This window comes from Mastomys coucha, unplaced genomic scaffold, assembly GCF_008632895.1.
Source record: "Mastomys coucha isolate ucsf_1 unplaced genomic scaffold, UCSF_Mcou_1 pScaffold22, whole genome shotgun sequence".
Classification (NCBI taxonomy): Eukaryota; Metazoa; Chordata; class Mammalia; order Rodentia; family Muridae; genus Mastomys; species Mastomys coucha.
The window spans coordinates 157,407,042-157,418,557 of NW_022196905.1; the positions used below are offsets into that span (position 1 = coordinate 157,407,042).

At 42.7% G+C, this 11,516-nt stretch overlaps 1 protein-coding gene across 1 annotated transcript in view; it reads right to left on the reverse strand.

Annotated features, from left to right (window-relative positions):
* Erich1 (glutamate rich 1) overlaps window positions 1-11,516 on the reverse strand; it is a 63,084-nt gene that overhangs the window by 47,728 nt on the left and 3,840 nt on the right. The gene's annotated exons all lie outside the window — the stretch shown is intronic.

Below are 11,516 nucleotides of genomic sequence, written 5' to 3' on the forward strand. Positions count from 1 at the left end.
CATTTACTTCAGTAAACACTACAAAGGCAACAGAGTAACAACAGGAACAATTGACTACATTTACTTCAATCACATATGGCTTCCATTCAAAACAAAGGCATCCTTATTACCCAAGAGCCAAGAAACTAGCCCCAGCACTGGTCACCAGCACTCAGAGAATGCCTAGGCACATCCTCTGGGGTTAGTATGCAGACACTGCTTGGCAGACAACCTCCCAGAACCCACGCTTCAAAGGGACTCTGCCCCTCAAATGACCCCACACAGGCCCCATACTAAGAGGATGATCACTTTTGTGGTTTTGGCCTTCTCAAGGGTGGACCCTAGGCCTGCTAGGGATTAAGAATACTCTGAGGTTTACCTGTTACTGCACTTGCAGGGAGGCGGAGGCGCCTGTGCTCCATGACTGCTGTCCCCTGATGGGGACTGGTCTTACACTGAATTTCTCCTACAGTGTATACAGTCAATGAGCCACCACACAGTGGAACTGGTGCTAGGTTCCTTAAACAGCTGGGCTGGACAGTCTATGTGCAGGTGGTACGGCTCCTATAGTCTGAGTGACAGATCAGCTCTGAGGAGACCAGCAGGCCACGGAAGGGAAATGCCTACTTCAACATCCCTCTCCTTTAAACGGAACTAGCTGACAAGGAGAACTGGAGAAACAATTTTGCACAGCTTTAGCTAAAGCTTTAGCGTGCACATGGAAATTCTTCGCTTTATTTTAGTTGGCACCCTCAAGAGTCCTAAGCATCCTGGAATGCGCAGCTAGGCAGCCCAAGAGGTAGAGTCCAAGCAATTGAAGGCGGTGACCTGCAATGTGAATTGTGAGAAAAGATCTCGAGGGTGGCTTGGAGGCAAAGCAGATGAGATTTCCCTGGTCAGACCCAGGAACAGTCTAGCTATAAAAGGCACATTCCACTGTACTCTCAGAGGATCTGTGCTAAGAGTTGCCCCTTTAAATGTATGGTTCAATGGTAGCAAATACAACACTTTTTTAAAAAAGAGGTACTGGCTATTCTTTCTTGTAGAAGTTTTCATTTCAGGTCTAACATTGAGATCTCAGATCCATTTGGAATTGATTTGTATGCAGAGTGAGTGAGAAGCACCACATTTCATTCTCCTACATGTAGATACCCAGTTGTTGGAGTTGCCATAGTAAAATAAATGAATAAATACATAAATAAATGCAAAAGGAGTCTTTAAAAAGAAGAAAGTAGGGCTGGAGAGATGGCTCAGCGGTTAAGAGCAGTGACTGCTCTTCTGGAGGTCCCGAGTTCAATTCCCAGCAACCACATGGTGGCTCACAACCATCTATAATGGGATCTGCTGCCCTCTTCTAGTGTGTGTCTGAAGACAATGACAGTGTACTCACATACATTAAGTGAATCTTTAAAAAAAATAAAAAATAAATAAAAAGAATAAAGTAGAATTCTCAATCATAGCTTGAGGCAGTACAGATATAACAGCAAAAATGCTACTGTGCTAAGACAGGCACATCCTTCCCACACCAGTCCTCATTAGACAGGTGGGATGTCAGAACCAATATTAGCAGTAATGACCTAGGCTATCAAGACCATAGAAGGACTTAAGAATGTACAAAATGGGTTTACATTTTAAAAATAAGCATGTGTACAGTTTAAGTATAAAAGTCCTGGGCTGGAGAGATGGCTCAGTGGTTAAGAGCACTGGCTGCTCTTTCAAAGGTCCTGAGTTCAATTCCCAGCAACCACAGGGTGGCTCACAAACATCTGTAATGGGATCTGATGCTCTCTTCTGGTGTGTCTGAAGACAGCTACAGTGTACTCATATACATTAAATAAAGAAATAAAGCTTAAAAAAAGGTCCTTAAAAGTTTCTACCTCAAATTTTTACATAGAAGAGCTGAACAGAAAAATGTCATAAAACTTCAAGCGTGCAAGGGTCAACACAGATTCTAAATACACATCAACCAAGGAGGATGGAGGGGCAATCTTCCTTTGTAAACTGAAACTGAACAGCATTCAGACAAAACAAGACAAGATAAAAACAAAACAAAACAAAAACCAGAAAAACAAAAACAAAAACCCTTTCACTATCCAAAACTATATTAAAGTATTTTGTAAGCTCAAGACGCTACTGTAAGTTCCCTCTTCTGCTAGGGTTTCCTCACTCACAAGCTGCTCAGCTTTGGCTTCCAATCGGCAAGAGGTGGCACGCACAGGAAATGCATGCCCACCACCACCCTGCTGCAGACATTATTATGGTAAAGTGAATGGTCAATACTGGAGTTAAGGCAAGAAGTTGACAATAACTCTTTTGATAGTTGCATCCTACTATCTGAAGTGACTAACCCTTATTTAGAACCACCTAGGGATGCATGTCTATGAGAACAGTTCCATGGAGGCCTAACCGAGGAAGGATCCCCCTCTGCCCCCCGTCAGAGTACCATCCATCCATGGGCTCGGTCGAATACTAAACAAAATGGAAAAGCAAGCTGCACACTTTAGTGTGTTCACCTCTTTCGTTCCCGACGGAGTCATGGAGCCGGGTGACTAGCTGCCTCATTCTGCAGCTGTGACTCCACACCAGTACTCTTAGACGACAAACCAAAATAAACCCTTCCCTTTTAAAATGCCTTAGCAGGCATTTTGTTACCGAAAAGAAACTACTGCAGGCAACTGGTATCAGATGAGGGACTGCTGCCATGACAAGCTTGATCATGTGGTTCCGAAGGTTCTGGGACAGGTTTTCGGGAAGGGTATGGAAGAGTTCGGAGCTTAAAGAGCCATCCTAGTGTTAGTTCAAGAAAACAGAGCCCTCAGAAAATAAAGACAGTGGGGGGCCCAGTTCATGAGGTTTTTTTGGGGGGGGGCAGGGAACAAAGGTTCTATTCGTAAAGGGGGATAGATCCCACCCATTCTGTTATACTCTGATGGAGAATTTAGCTGCTTTCTGCCTATGCCCTTTCAATCTGAGCAAGGCTAAATTCGAAGTTAATGAACTAAGTCAGCTTTTAGGTGAAATTTCAAAACAGCATTGCATCCATGTTATGGTTGGTTACTGCTAACCACTCTTAGTCAGATCTGGAGTGAGAGAACAGAAATATATATACATATGTACATATATATATTATATAATATAAAATAACGTGCAGTCTGGTGAGGAAAAGAGCATGGATACATTTAAAGTTGCAAATAAGGCAGGTGAGAAGGACACAGCCATTAAACAGAGACCCAGAAGAAGCTCTGCACAGCGAAAACAAGGTATGTGTCCAGAAGGAGAGACCTTTATCAAAGGATCCAGTTTGTAAAAGTGAAACGGATTTCAAAGAGCCTGAAATGGGAAGGTGGTTGAAGGAATTAGCTGTAAAAACAAAATAAAACAAACAAGCCTGCCTGGGGCAGCCCCAGGTTCACCCCCAGATACTGGCATAACTATGGCAGGAGGCCAGGTTACTTCTCAGCACGGCAGGAGAATTTGGTGGGATTTTCCACGAGGCGCTAATTTTGCAAGCACACAAGACACAAGACTTATGGGGGCTATAGAGGCTTGTACAAGATTCCAGAAAGAAGCTGAGGACAAACAATGTGTAGTTGAGTTGAATTCTCTACTCAACCTCAGAGGAAAGCCTCAGAGGTCACTACTTACAGCTGCCAAACTAAAGTCTAACATGTGATGGTGACTCAAGGATATCAGCAACGGTAGGATCAAAGGAAGCCCAGCAAGGAAAGCTGTAGATACACTCTATAACTAGCCCAAAAGACAGGCCTTATATGCTACAGGGGGCAGAAATGGAGGGGCAGGGCTGCCCAAGGCTATTAGAGCCCAGAGGATGCCTCTGAAAGTCCCAGATGCACACAGAGTATTTGGTGCTTGTTGTCTTGGGTTTGCATCTTGCTTTGGTCCAGTTGTCCTCCCATCCGTCTCTATTAGAATAGAAATGCTTACTCTATGCCACTGCACTGGAAATAGGCAAATTTTTCCTTGAAATCGCCTTGAGTCAGAAGAGCGTTTGTACTTTTTGAACAACATTGAGACTGTTAAGAATATGGGGACTTGGAGACTGGACAGATGGCTCAGAAGTTAGGAACACTTGCTTCTCTTGCCACTGACCCAGGTTTGATTCACAGCACTTGTATGATGGCTCACCACCATCCGCAACTCCAGTTCCAGGAGATCTGAAGCCTTCTTCTTGACTCTGTGTGCATCACACATGCATATGGTATACACATATACAATACATACATACAAGCAGGCAGAACACTCATATACAGAAAAAAAATAATATGGGGATGTTTGGAGTTGAAATGAACGCATGGTACAAAATGGCCATAAGCCTATGGGAGCCAGGAGGGCAATGCTATCATTTAAAACTGATGATCTGGGGAATTAAATTGACAAAGGGTGAAGTTGTGCTTATTGATCTTCATTGTCAACTTAGGATTTAGGAGTACTGAGGAGATTCTCATTGGGTTTCTCTGTGAAAGGCTTTTCTGAGAGTTATAACTGAGGACATCCGGGATGTGGACCGTAGCATCCCGTGGGCTGGGATCCCAGAAAGGAGAGAAAGGGAACTAGGCAACAGCAGTCACTCCGCGATGCTTCAATACAGCTGCGTCCTTACCAGCCATCCCATGCTCTTGCGCCAGCAACTAGCTGGTTACCACTGCCCGCCTTCCTTGCCAGACTCCAGCTGTGAGCTCAGGGGGATAATCTTTTCGAGCACTACGTAAAGATTGTCTTTGCATTATTCAGATGCTGATTTCTGGCAGACTTTGGCATCGTTATTATTATGAAGCATATCCTGCCTAAGTATTTTGTAAACATTGATCTCCATTGCCTTCTGATTGGCCAAATAAAGAGCTGACTGGCCAATAGCCGGGCTGGAGAGTTAAGGCAGGACTTCCGGGCTGAAAGAGAAAGTTCTCAGGTGGGAACCAGAGGCAAGAGGTCACCAGCTGGACATAGATGAAGAAGCAGGTGCCAGGATGAGACTAAGACGGACAGGTAACTGGGCCATGTGGTGGGCTGTAGGCCAGGTCAGTGTTGATGGGATAGAATAACTGAGAATCTGCCAGGCTATAGTGCCAACGCTTATAATAAATATAATACATCTGTGTCCTTATTCAGAGCAAGGGTGGGCACAGAGAGGCCTTGATGGTTACATGAACTAAAACAAACTCTTCCTCCCTTAGCCACCTGTCTCTGCTACTTATATTGTCACAGGGACTAGAAAATCAGTTCCCACACTATTCCCATGCATTATTTATAAAGCAAATCAGTGAGTGAGCGCAACTGCAGATGGTCTCCAAGAGATGTCAACATGGGCAGCTTATTACTGAATGGAGCTTTAGTTTTTAACATTAAGCTTAATAAATATTACTTCAATTTAATCCTAATATCTTGACATCTAAAGTAACATTGCCAACAAATGTCTAAATGTTTTCAGCTGCCACAATATAAAGAATAAAGTGTTTTTGAGACTAATGTGACCTTAATTTTTAAAGTCACCTATAAAAGAGCAAAGCTTATAGAGCAAAATTAAAGTATCATTAACTACTTTCTACCAACTAGCATAGCTGGGTCATTCTCGGGCTTCACATCTATCCTTGCACTCAAGATCTTGGGTGGATATCGGTGCCTCTGTCTAAAAACCTGCCCCTGAAACCAAACATTCTGCACCCTGCCCTTGTTTCTTTCCTCTCGCCCTGCCATGCTTAAGAACAGTAAATACAATCCCTATACACTCCCTATACACTAAGGTGAGTGGAGCAGCTGCAATGCATCAGGCTGGCATACATGGTCTACAAACAAGAGACAAAAAGAAGCTAACAGTGCTGGGTCCACTAACTTAGAAGGGATCAGAAATTCACTTGGCTACAAAGTGACCTCAAGGCCAGCCTGTGATAAATGAAACACTGTCTCAAAGGAAAAAAGTATTTACATTTTAACATGCTAGAATGTTCATTTTTGAGTTGGAGAGATGGCTCAGTGGTTAAGAGCACTGACTGCTCTTCCAAAGGTACTGAGTTCAATTCCCAGTAACCACATGGTGGCTCACAACCATCTGTAATGGGATTTGATACCCTCTTCTGGTGTGTCTGAGGACAACTACAGTGTACGCTCATATAAATAAAATAAACCTTTTAAAAAAATGTTCATTTTTTTTACCTGGCATGTTTTTGGGAATATTATGTGTATGATATGTAGATTTGTACACTATAAATATGGGCCTACAAATTAGGCTAATGGTTAAAAATCTCTTTTTTGTTTAAATTATAATGTACTTTAAAAAAAGCTTAAAATACTCCCACAAAACGAGATGATCTACCTGGCCCTTGAGAGGCAGGCTCCTGTCCTAGGTCAGAAGGCTCAAATGCTCCCTGAGAGGCAGGCTCCTGTCCTAGGCCAGAAGGCTCAAATGCTCTGCGTTCTCATGTAAAGGAAATGAAAATTGCTTAGTGGTCATGACAGCGGCTCCTCAGCCTCCACCAGGCGCAGAGGGAGCCTGTGTTTCTCACTCCTTACCAACACCTCCTTTTCTAGCACTGGGAGCAAGTTTTAACTTGAAACTTTAGTGTCTGTCAAAAAGCAATCACAGGAAAATGAAAGACAGGGGAATGGGTGTTTAATACTAATTTTAAAAAGCAGCCTGCAGGCAAACAAACACAATTACCAACTGGACCGGGCAATCAGAGTCAGGAAATGATGGATACAGGAAAAAGCCAAGTGAAGGAAAACATCCCCGTTAAAATTAATATGTCACAATACCAAACACAGAAATTAAGTCTCCTTCCCATGGGGGAATTGAGTTATTTCGATATAATTTCCAGAACGAACTAAAGGCTCTCCATATTTCTCTGTCAGTGTAAAGGCAGAAACCAAACGAAACGAAGCTTGCTTGAGTGTTGAGTTCTTTGGAAGTCAGACACTTAGGGAAACCGTTAAGGACATGTGTTGCCTATCAAGGAATGGGAAATAGGATGGCTGGTGACAGACCCACAGAACCTTAATTCTGCTCAATGCGGTTCTTGATTTAAATACTTTACAGTTGGCTGTAAAAACCAAACATTTTCCTCATTTTAGACAACGGTGTTAATGGCAGCATTCAAGGAAATATTTTATATGTTTAACTGTGGTGTTAGTACAGCAAAAGTCTAACACAATGGTTTTCTCACAACTGTGGGCTGCGACCCCTTTGGGGTTAAGTGACCCTTTCACAGGGTCACCTGAGACTATCAGAAACCAGATATTTACATTATGATTCATAACAGTGGCAAAGATAATTATGAAGTAGAAAAAGAAATCATTTTACAGATAGGGGATCACCATAACATGAGGAACTGTATTAAAGGGTTAAAAGTTGAGAAGCACTGATCTAACAATGTCCTTCAAGAAAGAACAGACATTAAGAAAGTATGCCATCACTCTGTGGTGCTTCACAGCCTAGCCTATTTCTTTATTCATAGTAAAAAGAGAGTGAGTACAGAACTTCTTTTCTATTTTATTTATCCTTTATAGATTACACCATAATGTCTATATATTTACAGGGAACATTGTAAGACCGCAATGCATATAAATACATAATGGTCAAATCAAAGTAAGGATCTTCACATTATTTCTTTGTGCTCAGGGCCTTTCAGTGTGCCTTTCTTTTTGTTCTTTATAAAGGAGATGTCAGGGTATTGTAACATTCACCATGCAAAGAAAGCAAGCCATAGCTGCCTGCAGTGTCGTACGGATATATTCTCCCTGGAGCTGGAGCGGCTCAGTGGTTAAGAGTAAGGCCTGGTGGTGGTGGTGCATGCCTTTGATTCCATTATCTTAAATCTCAGCGCTCACGGGGCAGAAGCAGGAGGATCTCTGTGAGCTGGATGCCAGCCTGGTCTATAGAGTGAGTTCCAGGACAGCCAGGGCTGTTATGCAGAGAAACCTTGCAAATAAAAAGAAAGAAAAGAAAAGAAAAGAGTATACACTGCTCTTGCAAAGGACCAAAGTTCAGAACTGCCTGAAACTCCAGCTCCAGGGACATGGCTTCTACATGCCCGTGCTCACATGCTCAAAGCCGCACTTGGACATACACGTATATACCTAATTGAAATTAAAGTAACATTCTAAAAGCAAGCTATTCTTCCTCCCAACTGCATTCTGATGCTTAGTGTCTAACCTTGCCACTTCTCAGCCTCCTCCCTTCTTTTACTCCTGGCCTCAAATCACTATTTGTCTCTCCTCTGCTATTAATTTTTTCAAGTGCCACAAGTGAGTGAAAACATAATGCGTATGTTTCTGTGCTTGGCCTATTTTACTTAGCATGATGCCCTCCACTTCCATGCCTGAGGCTTCTAGCAGCAGAAGTTCACTGATCATAAGAATATGTGTACTTCTAACTGGAAAGCTCTTATGTAAAAATAAACAAACCAAACATAAAAATGTATGTTTCCCTTTTTATAATATTCTTTCTGTAAAAAAGAAAATTAAAACTGTATTAGAGAAAAGAGGATTCTGCAATCTTCAAGACCACCAAATGTTAGCCCATCAACTCAATGAATATTTCCAAATAACCAGGATACAATTTGCAGATAAGAAGGAAGACCAAAGTGTGGGTGCTTTGGTCCTTCTTAGAAGGGGGAACAAAATACTTACAGGAGCAAATATGGAGATGAAGTATAGAGCAGAGACTGAAGGAAAGGCCATCCAGAAACTGCCCCTCCTGGGGATTCATCCCATATACAGTTAACAAACCCAGACACTACTGTGGGTTCCAAGAAGTGCATGCTGAAAGGAGCCTGATATAGCTGTCTCTTGAGAGGCCCTGCCAGAGCCTGACAAATACAGAGGCAGATGTTAGCAGCCAACCATCGGACTGAGCGTGGGATCCCTAATAGAGGACTTAGAGAAGGGACTGAAGGAGTTGAAGGGTTTTGCAACCCTGTGGGGAGAACAACAATACCAACCAACCAGACCCCCCAGAACTCCCAGGGACTAAGCCATCAACAAAGGAGTACATATGGCTCCAGCTGCATATGTAGCAGAGAATGGCCTCATCATACATCAATGGGAGAGGTCCTTAGTCTTATGAAGGCTTGATAGATGCTCCAGTGTAGGGGAATTGAGGGTGGGGAGGTGAGAGTGGGTGGGTGGGTGGAAGAACACCCTTATAGAAGCAGGGGGAGGGAGGATGTGATAGGGTGTTTCTGGGAGGGAGGGAAACTGGGAAAGGGGATAACATTTGAAACGTAAATAAAGAGAAAATCCAATAAAAAAAAGAAAAGAAAAATTTTATTTTTATCACCGAAGTGTGTTTGTTATCTCTGTTAGCAATCTGTCTAAGCTCCACCCCACAGTTACCTGGCAACAGCTGGGTAGGCCTGGCCCACTATGAAAGGGATTGCTTGTCTCTCGCTCCCTTGCTCCTGCTCTGACCCCTCGTCCCTTCCTCCCTCTCTCTCCACGTGCACATGGCCTGCCTCTCCTCTCTTCCCCTCCTCCTCCTTCTTCCTCTCACCCACCCTCTCTCTGCCTTTCTCTGCCTCTACTACCCTCTTAACTCCCCTCCCCATGCCCTAAATAAACTCTATTCTATACTATACCATCATGTGGCTGGTCCCTCAGGAGGAAGGGATGCCTCAGCATGGGCCCACTGAGGTACCCTCTTCCCCCACACCTCACCACACCTCCATAGACCATATCCCCATCTCTTTATCTTTTTATAAACACATCAGTCTTTGTGTATAATATGCCTTATTGAAATTTAGAATAAATATATAGATTTTACTTTACTGAATATATACTGCATATCTAGAAAGGAAAAGTGGTGGAAGGCACTGGAAAGGACGATGCTAATTTGTAATTGACTAATAAAAATTTTCAAAAATCTTATAGTATCAATAAACTAATGCCTCTTTGGGAATTTTAATTTCCAGAAGAAAAAAGTGTGTGCTGCTATTGTGTATCCATTTCCTCTGAGGCTGAAGCAGTCCATCGGCAGGGAAGCCCTTTAAACAGGAAGGTAAATAAATCAAAATAGCTTTCGGAGGTCCCTGAAACCGACCAGATTCACTTGGCTCCCCTTTGCCAGAGTAAGGGGAGGCCAGGTACCCCAGGAAGACCGAGTGCAGACCGGTGCCTGGAAGATGCAGAAAGCAGCTGTGGGGAAGAGGGGAAGAGGCCTGGGACAACTGAGGCACCTACAAAGCCTACTCTCTAGTCTGCTGAGCTGCCTGCCAGTTGTGCGGGGTGCTTCGGGCTCCCAGCTTTGTGAGTTGTCTGTCACCCATGCTGAGGTGGCTCTGGTCATCCCAGCTGTCTATGAGTCACTTCTGCTCCTGTAAGTGGCCCCTCACCCACTCCCTGTAAGTGATACTAGGAAAGCCCATTGGTTCACCAAGGTGGACTTCAGAGGTATCCGTACTTGGGTCTGTCATGGGTTCCCATGTTTATGTCTCCCCAGGAAAAGGTTTGTTACACCGCAGCTGCTGACTTAGGGATATAAGGAGTGAGATTAATTCAGAAAGAGTTATTTCAAAAGGGAATGTTCATGAAAAGCTGTTAACACTGATAGAGCCATATGCTCACAGAAATTACATTGAAGGGAAGGAGATTGATAGCAAATCCCAGCAAACAGCTTTCACAATGTAACTTCTTGGCCTTCGTTTTCAGGGGAAGCTCACAGAATGAATGGGCTCATGACAGACCCTCTTCAGTTCATAAAGACTTGTTACTGGAAAACAAGAATTCTCAGGCTCTTGAAGTATTAGAACTGACCAGAAATTGAAACTTACACTGATCTGACAGTGTCCCCTTCCCACCTCACTCTAGTGTACTGAAGATAAAGCTCTCAAAATATCACTCCTAAAACTACAGCATAAAACCAAATCAAATTACCTTACCAACTTAAACTATGAAAATTTCCTCTACACACACACACACACACACACACACACACACACACACACACACTTTATTGGGCACTTTAATCTTTTCAGTTTTGTTGTAGATTATTGAAAACTGATACTCTGAATTTTCTCTTTTCAGTAAAACTGGTTTAAACAGGCTGCCTGAATATATATATATATGCCAGCCTATGCAGAGTTCCTGAAAATGAGAGGTTCCCCCCATTTTATTCCTATAAAAAGACAAAGTATTTAACCTTTGTCTATAATCTAGAAAAAATGAATAAGCTGGTTATATTGTTATTTCACAAGTTCAGTATATTATGTTAATTCAATAAATGATAGAATTATAGGTAGAAAAATGATTAGCTGAGATTTAAATAGGAGTTGGCAAGCTTTGTGAAATATTAATTAACAGAAAAACAGTGCTCCAAATAAAATTCAGCTAGAACTCGATTAGAATCTATCTACAAGTAGCAGAAAAATACTGGAGAGCCATATTGTGGCACATGCTTGCAATTCAGTAATCCAAGGCTGAGACGGGGAGACCATGGGTTTAAGATTCTAATCATGTTCAAGGCCAGCCTGGATTATACAACCAAACATTGTCTTAGAAACAAACAAACAAATGAAAATACAAAAAAAAAA